The sequence below is a fragment of the Staurois parvus genome, unplaced genomic scaffold (genome assembly GCF_062004578.1).
Source record: "Staurois parvus isolate SC_StPar_1 unplaced genomic scaffold, SC_StPar_1.0 ptg001349l, whole genome shotgun sequence".
Classification (NCBI taxonomy): domain Eukaryota; kingdom Metazoa; phylum Chordata; class Amphibia; order Anura; family Ranidae; genus Staurois; species Staurois parvus.
The window spans coordinates 1-17312 of NW_028319145.1; positions in this window are offsets into that span (position 1 = coordinate 1).

The window sequence follows — 17312 nt, forward strand, 5'->3', positions numbered from 1 at the left end:
AGAGGATGAGGATGAGGATGAAGAAGAAGAGGATGAGGATGATGAAGAAGAGGATGAGGATGAAGAAGAAGAGGATGAGGAAGAAGAAGAAGAAGAGGATGATGAAGAAGAAGAGGATGAAGAAGAAGAAGAAGAAGAGGATGAAGAAGGAGAAGATGAGGATGAAGATGATGAAGAAGAGGATGAGGATGAGGATGAAGAAGAAGAAGAAGAAGAAGAAGAAGATGAGGATGAGGATGAAGAAGAAGAGGATGAGGAAGAAGAAGAAGAAGAAGAAGAAGAGGATGAGGATGATGAAGAAGAAGATGAGGATGAGGAAGAAGAAGAAGAAGAAGAAGAAGAAGAAGAAGAGGAGGATGAGGATGAGGATGAAGAAGAAGAAGAAGAAGAAGAGGATGAGGATGAAGAAGAGGATGAGGAAGAAGAGGATGATGGTGAGGAAGAAGAAGAGGATGAGGATGAAGAAGAGGAGGATGAGGATGAAGAAGAAGAGGATGAGGATGAAGAAGAGGATGAGGATGAAGAAGAAGAGGATGAGGATGAAGAAGATGAGGATGAGGATGAGGATGAAGATGAAGATGAGGATGAGGATGAGGAAGAAGAAGAAGAAGTAGGATGAAAATAAGAAGAATTCCAGTACAGCAAAAAGTGTATCTGCAGAGAGCTCCGCTATTTCTGACAGTTCTCTGACAGTTCCTTCACATTTACAGTGGTTGAAACATTGTATCTATTTGTTTCCAAATAAAAACATCTGTATCCTAAATGGAAACAAATAGATACAATGTTTCAACCGCTGTAAATGTGAAGGAACTGTCAGAGAACTGGGGATGAGGATGATGAAGAGAATGAGGATGAAGAAGAGAATGAGGATGAAGAAGAGGATGAGGATGATGATGAAGAAGAAGAGGATGAGGATGAAGAAGAGGATGAGGAGGAAGAAGAAGAGGATGAGGATGAAGAAGAAGAGGATGAGGAAGAGGATGAGGATGAAGAAGAAGAGGATGAGGAAGAAGAGGATGAGGAAGAGGATGAGGATGAAGAAGAAGAGGATGAGGAAGAAGAAGAAGAGGATGAGGAAGAAGAAGAAGAAGATGAGGATGAAGAAGAAGAGGATGAGGAAGAAGAAGAGGATGAGGATGAGGAGGAAGAAGATGAGGATGAAGAAGAGGATGACGATGAGGAAGAAGAAGAAGAGGAAGAAGATGAAGAAGAAGATGAAGAAGAAGAAGATGAAGAAGAGGAAGATGAAGAGGAAGAAGAAGAGGAAGAAGAAGAGGAAGAGGAAGAAGAAGAGGAAGAAGAAGGATGAGGAAGAGGAAGATGAGGATGAGGAAGAGGAAGAGGAGGATGAGGAAGAAGAAGATGAGGAAGAAGAAGATGAGGATGAGGATGAGGAAGAAGAAGAAGAGGATGAGGATGAGGATGAAGAAGAAGAAGAAGAAGAAGAAGAAGAAGAAGAGGATGAGGATGAAGAAGAAGAAGAAGAGGATGAGGATGAGGATGAAGAAGAAGAAGAAGAAGAGGATGAGGATGAAGAAGAAGATGAGGATGAAGAAGAAGAAGAGGATGAGGATGAAGAAGAAGAAGAGGATGATGAAGAAGAAGAGGATGAAGAAGAAGAAGAAGAAGAAGAAGAAGAAGAGGATGAGGATGATGAAGAAGAAGAGGATGAAGAAGAAGATGAGGATGAAGAAGAAGATGAGGATGAAGAAGAAGAGGATGATGAAGAAGAAGAGGATGAGGATGAGGAAGAAGAAGAAGAAGAGGAGGATGAGGAAGAAGAGGATGAGGATGAGGATGAAGAAGAAGAAGAGGAGGATGAGGAAGAAGAAGAGGATGAGGATGAAGAAGAAGAAGAGGATGAGGAAGAAGAAGAGGATGAGGATGAAGAAGAAGAAGAAGAAGAAGAGGATGAGGATGAAGAAGAGGATGAGGATGAGGAAGAAGAAGAAGAAGAGGATGAGGAAGAAGAAGAGGATGAAGAAGAAGAAGAGGATGAGGATGATGAAGAAGAAGAGGATGAGGATGATGAAGAAGAGGATGAGGATGATGATGAAGAAGAAGAAGAAGAAGAAGAGGATGAGGATGAAGAAGAAGAAGATGAGGATGATGAAGAAGATGAGGATGAAGGAGAAGATGAGTATGAAGATGATGAAGAAGAGGATGAAGATGATGAAGAAGAGGATGAGGATGAGGATGAGGAAGAAGAAGATGAGGATGAGGAAGAAGAAGAAGAAGAAGAAGAAGAAGAAGATGAGGATGAGGATGAGGATGAGGAAGAAGAAGAAGAAGAAGAAGAAGAAGAGGATGAGGATGATGATGAAGAAGATGAGGATGAGGATGAGGATGAGGAAGAAGAAGAAGAAGAAGAAGAAGAAGAAGAAGAAGAAGAAGAGGATGAGGATGAGGAAGAAGAAGAAGAAGAAGAAGTAGGATGAAAATAAGAAGAATTCCAGTACAGCAAGAAGATGAGGATGAGGAAGAAGAAGAAGAAGAAGAAGAAGAAGAAGAAGAAGAAGAAGAAGAAGAGGATGAGGATGATGATGAAGAAGAGGATGAGGATGATGATGAAGAAGAGGATGAGGATGATGAAGAAGAAGAGGATGAGGATGAAGAAGAAGAGGATGAGGATGAAGAAGAAGAGGATGAGGATGAAGAAGAAGAGGATGAGGATGAAGAAGAAGAGGATGAGGATGATGAAGAAGAAGAGGATGAGGAAGAAGAAGAAGAAGAAGAAGAGGATGAGGATGAGGATGAAGAAGAAGAAGAAGTAGGATGAAAATAAGAAGAATTCCAGTACAGCAAAAAGTGCATCTGCAGAGAGCTCCGCTATTTCTGACAGTTCTCTGACAGTTCCTTCACATTTACAGCGGTTGAAACATTGTATCTATTTGTTTCCAAATAAAAACATCTGTATCCTAAATGGAAACAAATAGATACAATGTTTCAACCGCTGTAAATGTGAAGGAACTGTCAGAGAACTGTCAGAAATAGCGGAGCTCTCTGCAGGGACACTTTTTGCCGGCTGTAGAAGGGATGAAAATTGGCCGATCGGGGGATGAGGATGAGGATGAAGAAGAAGAGGATGAGGATGAAGAAGAAGAAGAGGATGAGGATGAAGAAGAAGAAGATGAAGAAGAAGAGGATGAGGATGATGAAGAAGAAGAAGAAGAGGATGAGGATGAGGATGAGGAAGAAGAAGAAGAAGAAGAAGAAGAAGAGGATGAGGATGAAGAAGAAGAAGAAGAAGAGGATGAGGATGAAGATGAGGATGAGGATGAAGAAGAAGAGGATGATGGTGAGGAAGAAGAAGAAGATGAGGATGAGGAAGAAGAAGAGGATGAGGATGATGAAGAAGAAGAGGACGAGGATGATGAAGAGGACGAGGATGAAGAAGAGAATGAGGATGAAGAAGAGAATGAGGATGAAGAAGAGAATGAGGATGAAGAAGAGAATGAGGATGAAGAAGAGGATGAGGAAGAAGAAGAGGATGAGGATGAGGAAGAAGAAGAAGAAGAAGAAGAAGAAGAAGAAGAAGAAGAGGAAGAGGATGAGGATGAAGAAGAAGAGGATGAGAATGAAAAAGAGGAAGAGGATGAGGATGATGAAGAAGAAGAGGATGAGGATGAAGAAGAAGAAGAAGTAGGATGAAAATAAGAAGAATTCCATTCCAGCAAAAAGTGTATCTGCAAAGAGCTCCGCTATTTCTGACAGTTCTCTGACAGTTCCTTCACATTTACAGCGGTTGAAACATTGTATCTATTTGTTTCCGAATAAAAACATCTGTATCCTAAATGGAAACAAATAGATACAATGTTTCAACCGCTGTAAATGTGAAGGAACTGTCAGAGAACTGTCAGAAATAGCGGAGCTCTCTGCAGGGACACTTTTTGCCGGCTGTAGAAGGGATGAAAATCGTCCGATCGGGGAAAATTCGATTCGTGCATCCGAAGTTTGCTAATTTTCGGATTCGGCGCGAATCGAATTTTTCCTAATATTCGAAACGAATTCCACTTCGCCAAGTTCGATTCACTCATCTCTAGTTGCAACCTGTGCAATAAGTTCATCCGTGAAATTTCCTTTCTACTAAATATTCCACGCTCAACAGTGCGATTATAACAAAGTGGAAGCAACTGGGAACAACAGCAACTAAGCCATAAAGTGGTAGGCCACGTAAAATGACAGAGCGGGGTCAGCGCATGCTGAAGCGCACAGTGCACAGAAGTCGCCAACTGTCTGCAGAGTCAATAGCTAAAGACCTCCGAACTTTATGTGGCCTTCAGATTAGCACAACAGTGCGTGGAGAGCTTCATGGAATGGGTTTCCATGGCCAAGCAGCTGCATCCAAGTCTTACATCACCAAGTGCAATGCAAAGCGTCAGATGCAGTGACGTAAATCATGCCGCCACTGGACTCTAGAAGAGACGTGTTCTCTGGGTGATGAATCACACGTCCATTGGATTGCCAGAGAGAAGCGTCTGGGTTCAGCGGTTGTCAGGAGAACAGTACTTGCCTGACTGCATTGTGCCAAGTGTAAATGTTGGCGGAGGGGGGATTATGATGTGGGGTTGTTTTATAGGGGTTGGGCTTGGCCCCTTAGTTCCAGTGAAGGGAACTCTTAAGGCGTCAGCATATCAAGATATTTTGGACAATTTCCTACTCCTAACTTTGTGGGAACAGTTTGGGGATGGCCCCTTCCTCTTCCAACATGTCTGCACACCAGTGTACAAAGCAAGGTCCATAAAGACATGGATAAGCACGTTTGGGGTTAAGGAACTTGACTGGCCTGCACAAATCCTGATCTCAACCCGACAAAACACCTTTGGGAGGAATTAGAGCAGAGACTGCGAGCCAGGCCTCCTCGTCCAACACAAGTGCCTGACCTCACAAATGCATTTCTGGAAGAATGGTTAAACATTCCTAGAGCTGTTATAGCTGCAAAGGGTGAGTCAACTCGATATTAAACCCTACTGATTAAGACTGGCATGCCGTTAAAGTTCATGTGCGTGTAAAGGCAGGCGCCCCAATACTTTTGGCAAATAGTGTGTGTATATCACACACATATACATACATACATACATACATACATACACACACACACACACCAGATTCAAAGAGAAGTATGGGGTTTAAAAAAAAAAAATACTCACCTAGGCGGATGCAGCATTGATCCGATGCTGCATCTGTCCCTTTCCGGCTCTGCACAGAGAACTGAGCGATCAAAGACCATGGTTGCTCAGTTCTCCCCCTCCGCTCTGAGCAGAGAGCTGGGTCTGTCAGTCTCCGACTCTCTGCTCTGCCCCTCTAAGGCTCACTGGAGTGCTGGGCTGTGGAGGGAGTGGGAGGGGCTGGCTCAGGCTCTCAGTGGATCACTGAGAGGCTGAGCCAGGTGCCGATCCAGGCTTCTGGTTGGATCCCAATCATATGATCGGGATCTTTTTAGAGTCTGGACCAGTTCTGTGACCGCTGGTGGCTGAAAACAGGTCACAGGAGTGCAGAACTAATTTCACAGAAAGAGCTTTGGCTATACTTCTTTAAGTGTACTTCACCTGTCATGGCCTGTTTCTCCTGCTGGTGGTACTGCGCTTCCCTGGGTGGAAAGCTGCAGTTTTAGTGTCCACCAGAAGGTGTCTCCCAGCAGTCAGCAGGTCTCTCCCAGCAATCAGCTCCACATGGTCTGGTTCCAGTTTCTGTGTGTAGCTACATTTATCTGGTCATCTCTTGTGCTGACTCCTGACACTACCTTTGTCAATAGTCTGTTGATATGTAAACCCATTTTGCTACCCCCCCTTCCCCTTCCTTTTTACATTCTTCATAGTCATTTTTCAAAAAAAGTATAATAGATTAAAAAAAAAAAAAAAAGTATAACAGGTGGCAGAGTCACCCTAATGTGACATGAAATAAGAAGCATCTAGATATCACATACACACACATCTCTCAAGATGTGGCCCACAGTAGGCAATCTCAAGCATAAACAACAGCCTAAAGAGCTTTTTTAACCTGTTTAATTCAACAATTATAACCCCACTTCTCTACTTCTGTCTTTCTGATACGGAGGATCCCTGATATATCAAAGTCTACCGACTATGCAGATTTTTAAGGCTACAAATCCTCTCCACTGGATGTTTCAACTTGATTGCATTATTTTAGGCATACTCTTCCACCCTTCCACCCAATGTGAGGAACTCTATGAAATCCGTCTGCAGATTAAATGCAACTAATTAAAGTAGGGCTAAAGCTCTTTTGGCCCTACTTTTCCTGTAGGTCACAGGAGTGCACTCAGTTCTTCATTCCTGTGACCCATAATCAGCCAAAAGTGAGCTAAAGCCTGCTGTTGGCTAACATCACTGAGCTTATCTAGGGTCTGGATAGATCACGACTTCCTGACCAACAGCTGGCTCAGCCTTTCAGCGTGCCACTAAGATTCTGAGCCAGTCATTCCCACCCACCCCACAGCTCAGTGAATATTGGAGGGGCAGAGCAAAGAGCACTGTTAGTCACCAGCCCTCTGCTCACTGAAGATTAAGAACCGAGCAATCAGCGGTCTTTGATCGCTCGATTTCAGAGGTGGTGGAGGACTGAAGCTGCATCCACCTAGGTAAATATGTAAGTTTTTTTTTTTCTTCATATTTCCAAACTGCTCTTTTAAGTCATTTATATATGCAGCACTTACATACTGTGCATTCACAGTACATGTACAGCCCCTGCAGTAAATCAGCTTTCAGTCTTTAAGATCCCTTTCACATAAATGCATACACATACTAGGATCATTTAGATAGACGATTACCCTAGCAGCAGGTCTTTGGGGTGTAGGAGGAAACCCACTCAAGCACCAGAACTTGTAAACACCATGCAGATGGCGTCCTGGCCAGGATTCCAGCTGAGCAGCTCTGTGCTGCAAGGCAAATATTAGCCTCTGTTTGTTAGGTTTTGGCCACTGTAACGATGTCATAGATGGACGAAAGTGACATTTCCATCATGAAGACACACAGCGACAGCAATAAAATTAGACAACACGTTTTAGTGTTGGGAGCCTACAGGTCTGTATTTTTCTTGGAGACTTGGAGAAGACTAAGTGCATGAACATGGCCAGTATACAAAGCAAGGGGTTAATTACTGATAGAAATTAGTTTGGGAGTTAGGTTAGGCTAGTGTAAAGCTGGCCATATACATTATAATCTAATTGCACAATTCCCCCTAGAATTACCTTTCTGCTATTGAAATAAACAGTTTGTTGAGCAAGCCCTTGTACTACATAGTGGTTGATAACTATAAGAGGTGACAACTAAATCTGCTATAGAGGAATAAGTCTAAAACTACCATCTAAAATCTTTATTGAATTGCTTTATTACCAATCTCCTGCACAACAGATATCTTTGTGGGGTTAAATTTACATACCATAAACCAAGTAGGAACTGCTGCATTAGACAGTGCTGACTATAGCACATGTTTCAGACGCTTGGAACTTGAAGTTATTGGGCAACTTACAAAAGCAAAAGGAGGACCTCAGCAGTGTCAGAATGCTCACGCATAGACAAAAGTCAGCAGGTGACTCAATAAAATGCAAATATACAACAGTGAATAGTGGTGCCACCCTACAGACCTACACAGTGTGGCAAGGATGTGAGAAAAAAAAAACTGAACAGGCATCTGCCTTTTGATTGTGTATATCTGTTTGGCTGTAGAGAGCTCTGTGCCAGAGTGCTAGGAAGCCCTATAATGCTTTATGTGCCGTCTTAGTTACTTGTACCCAGACAACTTCTCATAGTAAAGCCAGCTGATCAAATAGGTAAACCTCACTATAAAAAAAGTAAAGCTACAACTTAGCAAGACTGATACAAGAGGATCCAGGAGACAAAAGGAGAGTATCCTCTGTTAATGCTGCATACATTCGATAGTGGAGACTGGATGTATGTAATTCTTTTAGATCATGTAGCACAGCATGCCTTCCTACAAGACAAAATTATGCATGGTTAACCCTAGACAAAGTAACGGACATAGCTCCTAGCACAGCGTCACCCAGCTGAAAGAGTTACTTTTCTATCTAAATAACCTTACAGGATATAACAGGATTAAATATACAGAGCATTGCCAAGAAATGGAATAAAATGGTGACATTCTGGAACTTCTAACACTCTGATAAGAAGTTGCAGAGCCAGCAAAATGGAATGGATTTTGGGGAATCAGTGTACAGGACATTAACAGTGCCACGAAGGTTTCAATAATAACCATTTATGTCTGAAAGTAAAATACGCATTAGGAAAAGGAACATAATCTGCTTGCAAAATAAAACAACCCTCCTTTAAAATCTTCCCACATCACAAATGCTTCCTTGTACTAATATTGCTGAACATGTTCTGCTGCTTTAGTTGCATATAGGTGCAGTAATCCCTATTACAATACCACACTGATAATGCAGAGAGCTAGTCAAATAGCTGCTTGAGACTCAGTGCATTCCCCTAGCCTAGAAAATAAAGAGTTGTTACTGGCAAAAACATCCCCCTATAGCCAATATAATCAGTGTAACAAGCAATGATCATGAGAATAGTACAGTAAAATAAGAATGCATGGGGTTTGCTGGTAAGAATTTCTGGTGCTAGTCAAATACTTTGAGACTTCAGGTCTCTAGCATGAGAAACAGCCTTCTTGTGTGTTGTCCAGCCTCAGGTGTTGAGCAGGAAGTGTTTTTGAATATTTAAAGGAGAAGTTCACTTTAAAAAAAAAGGCAAGCAGATACAGTCTGACAATGAGACTCAAGGAACTATTACAGCGTTCAACAGCACCCTGGCAGTTCATTGCGGACTACAAGCCGATAGCCGTAAAAGCTGTCGGGACTTGTAGTTCATTCATTGACAGAACTCTGTTAATGAATAACGCAGCCATGTGGGTGGAGCTGCTTTCAAAAACTGAAAGCTAGTATGGGAAACTTCTCTCTGTACTGCTGTCACAGGGAGGAAAGATCAGGCAGTGGTGGGAATATGTTAAATGTCTCACCCTACAAACGGGTGGAACATGTTCCCAGAGGTGAACTTATCCTTTAAAGTGCCCCATCTCATATATACACTCTTCACCTAACAACCTACCTGCACAGGCTTCCGACCAGATCTCCAACCAGCAGCACGGCATCTCAGGATCCAACAGACCAGCCCTCCAACCTCCAGCACAACATCTCAGAGTCAAGGATATCACCCTTTCTCGCACCAGTAAGTAAGGGGAGGCTCCCTGCTTATTGACCAATGACCTAATGAGGAAAAATGGAGATACAGATATTTCTCTTGATTCTCCCAGTAATTAAGGTTTTAGTGATTTTTGTTTTTTTACAGTATGTCTAAAAGCATACATTATTTTTTTAAAGTTTTAGTAGAGAGGAAAAGGATTCAGACATCTGTCCGGTTTTATTGCTGTTTGTGCCCCTGTTCGGGGGATTTACCATCTCTGTTTAATCTGTTTACCATTATCAGCAAAAGTGAAAGTAAAAGAAAATACCAAAATGTTAGGTTGTCCCCAGAACAGTAATAGAGGGGGAATCTTCCAATGGAGATGCTAGTTCTGGTAACCTGAGGGGCCCAAAGAGATTCCCTTAATTTGCAGGGATTTACTCTCACTTCCTGTTTAGCTGTGGGACAGGAAGTAAAGGTAAATCTCCCTAATGGGACACAGATGGCAAAAAAAAAAAAAAAAAAATCTGACAGGGATTATAGCCCTCCCTTACTCCAAAATGAAAAGAAAAGTTTTGCCTACAGTTCTACTTTAAGTATCAAAACTAAACATCAACTCATGTCTTAAACGTCTTTCAGCATCTCAAAATATGGCAGTGATATTTAACCTGATCTCCCAAGAAAGACCATATACAAAAAAAAGCTGTTTTACTGAACACTTTGAGATGTTCACAGAATTCATTTTTTGATTTACTTCAATTAAACAATAATGTGCAGATTAAATAAGTAAGCAGGAATTTGCTATTCATGTGACTAGATAATTTAAGCGAATCTTCACACATTTATTATGTGAATATTTTGTTTTAGCTAATCAGCCACATGGAATGCAGCTGTGGGTATGGGATGGGGTTTGCATGGTTGTGTGGGACTTCATTAGTGTAGGAGTTGGGATGGACAGGTCTATTGTATAAAACATGACAAAAAGTAGACTAACCAGAAAAATAAAAGATACTAAAATGTCAAAGGCCTGTCTATGGAAGGAGTACAAAGACGATGCAGTTGGATTATGCACATTAATAATGTACTTCCATGGTGCCAACAAACCCTGCTGATTTATAAATTACCCTAAGACCCCTTTCACATATACAGACCGTTTGTCCATTTTTCATCAATTCAAACGGACATCAATGCATTTCTACGGAAGAACAGATATAAACAATGATCCTCTGTTAACATCCGCATCCATCAACATCTGTTTTTGAAAAGCATCAAAGCCCTATTTTTTATTTTATTAAAAAAAAAACAGAACGGATGAAAAAACAGATGTAAACAGGCAAACGGTCCGTTTATACATAAAAGTATTTAAAATAAGGCTCCTGGACTCAGGCGGTTAAGAAAACTTCATCTGCTTTTTCTTTGAAAAAACGTGACTGAACTGATGAAACAAACAGTCCACACATGTTAAAGGGGTCTAACTCTGCTCATAAGCACCGACAAAAAGGAGATGTGCACCCCCAAAGTACTAGTCACTTCGGTTCAGCTTTAAAAGGTAAAGAGCATAGCTGAAATCCTGAATTTATCATTTTTGTCTGGAGTTCTGCTTTAAAGACCTGTAAGCTACCATTCAATATTTGCATGGCCACATTAAAATGCTTCTGACATAAGTATAGGAATAATTTACTTCTGAAATACACTGTGGCACAAGCTTGCTGAACTTGTTTTTGTTGTTGACCATTTTATGTGATATGACCAGTTTAATGAGCATAACAAAATCTGCACTATACTTCAAGGCAAATGGTTACTTTTGGAAACATCAATTGGCTCTGTCCACATGGGCCCTGGATGCAAAAGAACATAAAGCAGATTTTTGAAAAAGTTTTGTTGATCTGTGCCTTTGGCTAGAATTTTCCCATGTGACAGAAACTGGCAGGGATGGCAGCATTGTCAGCCTCATTTATCCAGTTCCCATTCATTTCAGCAGAGAAGAACAAAGCTGGCTCTTTAGGCCTCATGCACATGGACAGTGAGAGCCTGAAAATATGCCCAGTGTAAAATTCAATGCATTTTCCCATGCCTGGGGGTCTGCAGGAACAGCATGCAGCATGCCATACAAATTATTGGCTGTAAGCAGCAGTACGTTAGTAAACGTAAGCTTTTGTGCATCAGTACTTACCTGTGCATTCACACATATCACTGGGCATATTTCCCAAATGTACAAGTTTCATACACGGGAAATATGTTGCACACATATGCACAGATAAACGTCAATGTACAAATGCATTGGCATTTACATGAGTATGGCCATGTACAACCATTCACTTGTATGGCAGGCTATACGTGACATCTGCATCTGTTTGGGCACAGGAATTCACCCAAACTTTCACATTGAACATAGTTTCAGCCTCTCACCATCCATGTGCATGAGGCCTTAAAGTAGAACTTTACCCATAACAGCTTGATAAAAATGTAATGCTCTTAAATGAAAATTCTGGTGCCGAAACAAAAAATTCAGGATGCATTTGGCCAAAAACCGAAATGGACACTGACACTGACCATCATTGTACAATAGGCCAGGTGGGAAAAAGTTAAACAGTGTCAGGTGCACAGACTGTGCATGGGATGGGTGTCAAGTGCGCAGGTGACACCCATCTCATGCACAGCCTGCGCCCCCTGACACCCATCTCATGCACAGCCTGCGCCCCCTGACACCCATCTCATGCACAGCCTGCGCCCTCTGACACCCATCTCATGCACAGCCTGCGCCCTCTGACACCCGTCTCATGCACAGCCTGCGCCCTCTGACACCTGTCTCATGCACAGCCTGCATCCCCTGACACCCATCCCATGCACACCCTACATCCCCTGACACCCATCCCATGCACAGCCTGCTCCCCTGACACCCATCCCATGCACAGCCTGCTCCCCTGACACCCATCCCATGCACAGCCTGCTCCCCTGACACCCATCCCATGCACAGCCTGCTCCCCTGACACCCATCCCATGCACAGCCTGCTCCCCTGACACCCATCCCATGCACAGCCCACTCCCCTGACACCCATCCCATGCACAATTGGCACATTTAAGAAACCTGAAGTAAATTACCCCTTTTATGGTAATGTGTGAAAGCTAGGTCCTTGTTCACCATCAGCAACAACCATGCTGGTCAAGGGTCCCTTCCACCATCATCCTGCGCAGGAACAAGATTGGGTACACACACTGGTAACATGGAGAAACTACACCATCTTTAGCCAGTCTCATTTTTCAGGCATGAGGCCAACTTCTCAAAATATTGAGTGTCTACATGTTCAACCTTTTAACATTCACTGTGGCAGAAGAACAACTAGCAACAAAAACTCCACTCTGTTGGCCTCAACATCATCATTTTGCACATTACAGGTCCACAACAACACAGGATAGCCAGTCAACTCTTCCATGGTCCTTCATAAGTGGGTTCTCCACCCAAACCTGTTACATGCCCACTCCAAAAGGTGTTCTCTTTCATAGTATCCTACCACCCTCTGCCTCAGGATTTTCCTGTTATACATTGGACAGGCTAGCCCCACCCATGGGAGGGGTTACCTTAAAAGGGGAACTAACTCCTGCTTACGTGTGTACAGCATTTTATATTGTACAAAAAGTGCTTATTAAAGTAGGTGTGAACCGAGTCACAAAATTCTCACATAATTTTAAACAAGTTGATGTAATTTTAATAGCCAATTGTTTAAAAGCAGCAGCTTTCTCTAAAATAACACCTGGTGATACTGCCATGAAGGTGCTTGTTGAGGCACTTCTTATCACAGAGTGACCATTCTCTGTCCCTGTTTCCTTGTGTTGTAACATATGCCTCCAGTGGAAAATTATAAGCATCCAAGTTTACACCACAGTCCTCATCAAGAAGCCTACCCTAAGAAATGATGTGCAGATGGCACTGGGGTGCTGAAGGACAGGAAGTGACTGCAAAGTGGTTGTATCTGACCAGCAACACTGAAATTTGAAAAAAAAAATGCTTACAAAAATCATGGTATTTTCTAAAGGAAACATACTAACTATTTAAGCTACAGGATGTTTCAGCAAACTAAATGTCATCAAGTCTGCATCCACTTTAAATTGCTTGTTTGTTGGACATTGCTGTAACTTCACTTTTAAAGATGTGCAATCACTATGGTCTAGGATTGCAGCCAAATTTACAAAACATGAGGGGACAGGACAGTGACATGGACATAAATATATTTTAAACACCAGCTCAAAGGGAATGTCCTCTAAATGACCAATTAAGAGAAGTAACCAGCAAGGCTGTGTAAGAATAACGCAATTGTCAGAGGCTTATTAACACCACTGAGCTTTCAGGATAATGAACAAATGAGAGGTGATAACACAAGTAAGATTATATACAGCAATTAAAAAAAGAAAAAACAGGAAATACAAACACTGCTAAAACTAGTTAGTACAAAGGAAAGCAACACATTCATAAGCTGACAAGTATGAAAATAAATGAAGGTGATGCATACCATAAAATGCAACAGAGCCAAGAATGTTTATTGTTAGATTTGCTCAAAGCTAGAGCATATAAGGAAACCAGAAAGAACTACATCTAGAGATTGGTAATCAGTGATATTTTGACAGCCTAAGGATAAAACAGAAAGCTATTTACATCAGAACTCCAATATGTATATGTAGGCTTTATCCAGATACAATGCAGTTCATTCCTGCCATTTATTGTACCTGTATGTGTCAGAATAATAACAGATAATGAGATAAGCTTCATAATCGCTCTTTTGTGACATAAATTCTGCCAGAATAAGGTTAGAGTAACCTTCTAAACCTTGTAAATATTTTTTAAAATGGAAATCTAAAAATATAATGACAGAGAACATTTTACTGTCATATGCATGTGTTAAACAAACATTTCCTTGGTACCATTTCCTCAGTCTAGAAGATATTCAGTGAACCCCGGATGCACTGTCGCTGCAATGTCTCCTGGTGGCAAAAGAATTTACTAAGTCATTTGTAATCTGGAGTTGTCTTTTAATTGTCCACTTCAGTCCCGGAGTACTGTTAGCCCAGTTTGCATGTTGATCTGTCATTTAGGGGGTGCATGTAAATAGCAGACTGGGCTTAAAGGAAATGGGCAGAAGGGAGCCAGGGACAGCGCTAGAGTGTGGAATGGGAAAACAGAATGGGGGGGGGGGGGTAGCAAAAAATGTTTTCTGTTAGTTGGAAGTCTGCTTTAAAGCTGAATTCATGTATATAGTAATATATACAATAAAATACACAAATGAATGCAGTTCTGTAACAGTTAAAGCATTACTAAATAAATGAATTTGGCTTGGTATCTGCCTACTGTAGTACACTTCACAGCAGAGCTCAGACTGGGGAGGGAGAAGCACAGGGGTTGGACAAAATTATGGAAACATTAAGTAAAAGAACAAAATCATTACCTAATATGGTGTTGGACCAACTTTGGCATCCAAGACGGCCTGAATTCTCCTTGGAAATAACAAATATAAGTCTTGGATGATGGATAATGGAATCTGATATCACTCTTCATGCAAATATCAATCCAGTTTTCGCAGAGATGCTGGAGGTGGAAAACGAGCCCAAACCTTGTTTTCCAAAACTGACCATAGTGGCTCTATGACACTGAGGTCCAGTGACTGCGGCACCCAGGGAAGGTGCGAGACTTCATCTGCATGTTCGTCAAACCATGATTTGACAACAGCAGCTGTGTGAATTGGAGCATTATTGTCTTCATTAATGGTGCTCTCTTCAGGAAACAATGTTTGCACCATGGGATGCACATGAACAGTCAAAATGTGTACATGGTCGCTGTCTGTGACTTTACCTTTTAAGGTGATGATGGGGCCTGCAGCATACCAAGATATGGCTGCCAAAACCATGACTGCTCCACTACCATGCTTAAGATTCTTTCACATGAACATTCCGATGGGGTCCGCCTGCCCGTTTTTCAGCCAGACCGACTCGGAACTTCCTCTCTCCTCCACTGAACGGTGGGTGTAAAGGAACGTGTCCGTTTACACCAGCTAACATCCAATCCGATCTGACACACAAAAAAGAGACGAAAGGGGATCCAATTCCCCTTCCGTCCCTCAGAAAGGGTTGGATGGAAACTGACAGGCAGTCCGTTTTTATCTGACCGCCCACTGAGGGCGAGCTGCGCAAGAGATCCCCACTGAGCAAGCGGATCCACTAAATGTGTCCGCACCATATGAAAGGACCCTTACTGATGCCACAAAACTGTCCTGGCCACAAGCTTTGGATGGTGGTAAACACATCGTGTGGTTGGGAAAAGTGTGAAATTTGATTATTGCACCACATTACAGTCTTCCACTTATCGACAGTCCACGACTTATGGGTGTTGCATCACTCTCTCCTTTTCTGAGCATTAATATCAGTCACTAGTAGTTTGCAATTGCAGCTCACCCGTGAATGTTTTTCTTTTGGAGTTCCCTCTGCACAGGTTTTAGAAGACTGAGATGGAGCTCTACAGTCACTTTTGCAGCAATGTCCTTTTGTCTCTTTCAGTCAGTTGATAATACTGACCGTGCTTATGCTTATCAGACAATGTTTTCCCAGAAAATGTAAGTGCCATCATAACCTTTCCTAGTGTATCTTGCGACACGACAAATAAATTGGCAACTTCAGCCACAGAGGCACCAGCTAAATGGGCACCAACAATTTGTCCTCTTTGAAGCTCAGTAAGCTCTGACTTGACTAACTAGCAGTGCATGCAGTGAATGAAAAAAGTGAGGTCAGGACACCTGTTAGCTAGGTGTCTCATCACACAATGAAAGGAAAAGAATGTTACATCACTTCCGCTTTTAATGTGAAAGACATCATCACTTTCTCACCTGCAAACCATGTAGTGTTTCCATATTTTTATCCAACCCTGTAGCAAACAGGAGCCATCAGTGGAGCTGCAGTACAAGAAGTATGTTGAGAGGGGAAGAGAACAGAGTGGCACAGAAATGAGCTTAGCAGTTTGTTGCTATCCTGTTCACTGTCCAGTCACAACCTGGGGACAGGGACATGTCATTTACTGTATAAGCATCAGAAAAAAATTATCCCTCCTGTACTACCAGAGAACATTCTACTGGCAGAGCTGTGTACATTTCAGGACTGGGATGAGAAATAACTGGGATTTTTTAACTCACTGCAAAATCCATTTCCCTGCTTTCATTGAGGAACACAGATAAGATCAGTAGATCTTGACCACTGGGTTATAGTGCCACCTAGAGGAGTACAACACTAGGTATAACACAAAAAAAAAAACAGCCTGGGGGCGACCCTGCTGTTCAACCCCATCTGCTAACACAGTCTCAGTTAGTAGCAAGCAGTCAAAATAGAAGCATGTCAGCACCTGCCCTTACAATTTTGTTGGACATTGCCATTGTTATGTCCTTTAAATTAATGAATGCAGAGAAAATCATTTTACAGTAACCACAAACATTTTTTCTCTTCTGTTCAACAAAGAAAACTGAAGATTAGTATATTGTGACCACTGGGACATCACAAAACAGTGTCCAGAGGTAAACAGGCAAACAGAAGAACAACCTGGTACAAAAGGAACAAATCAAACTGCCACTTGCAAAACCTTCTGCTCAAAACTAGCATCTCAGAAAAACAAAAATATCCACTTTATACAATTCCAAGAAGCTACTTTGCAAACTTTAAAAACTAAAGCCTGGTGCCGAAAGGCCCAGGATGCACTAACTGTTCTAGTTGAATGAGCAATGACAGAAATTGGAAGCTGTATAACCCCAAAAAAATAGGCTTGGATAATATGTCAGATCCATTTTGAGACTGTTGCTGAGGAAGTGGCTTGACAATTACAATGGCCATTGGGGTATGAAAAGGGAATCCATCTAATGGAAGAGAGCCATAGCATCCAGTTTCAACATAACAGCCTGGACATCTGGGCAGTGTAAAGCCCTTTCTTTTCAATGAACTGCTTTGGGACAGAGAGGCAGTAATTCAATGGGGGTTATTTACTAAGATTGAAGACTGCAAAATCTGGTTCACCCCTGTATAGAAACCAATCAGCTTCCAGGTTTTATTGACAAAGCTTAACTGAACAAGCTAAAGTTAGAAGCTGATTGGCTACCATGCACAGCTGCACCATATTCTGAATGCTCC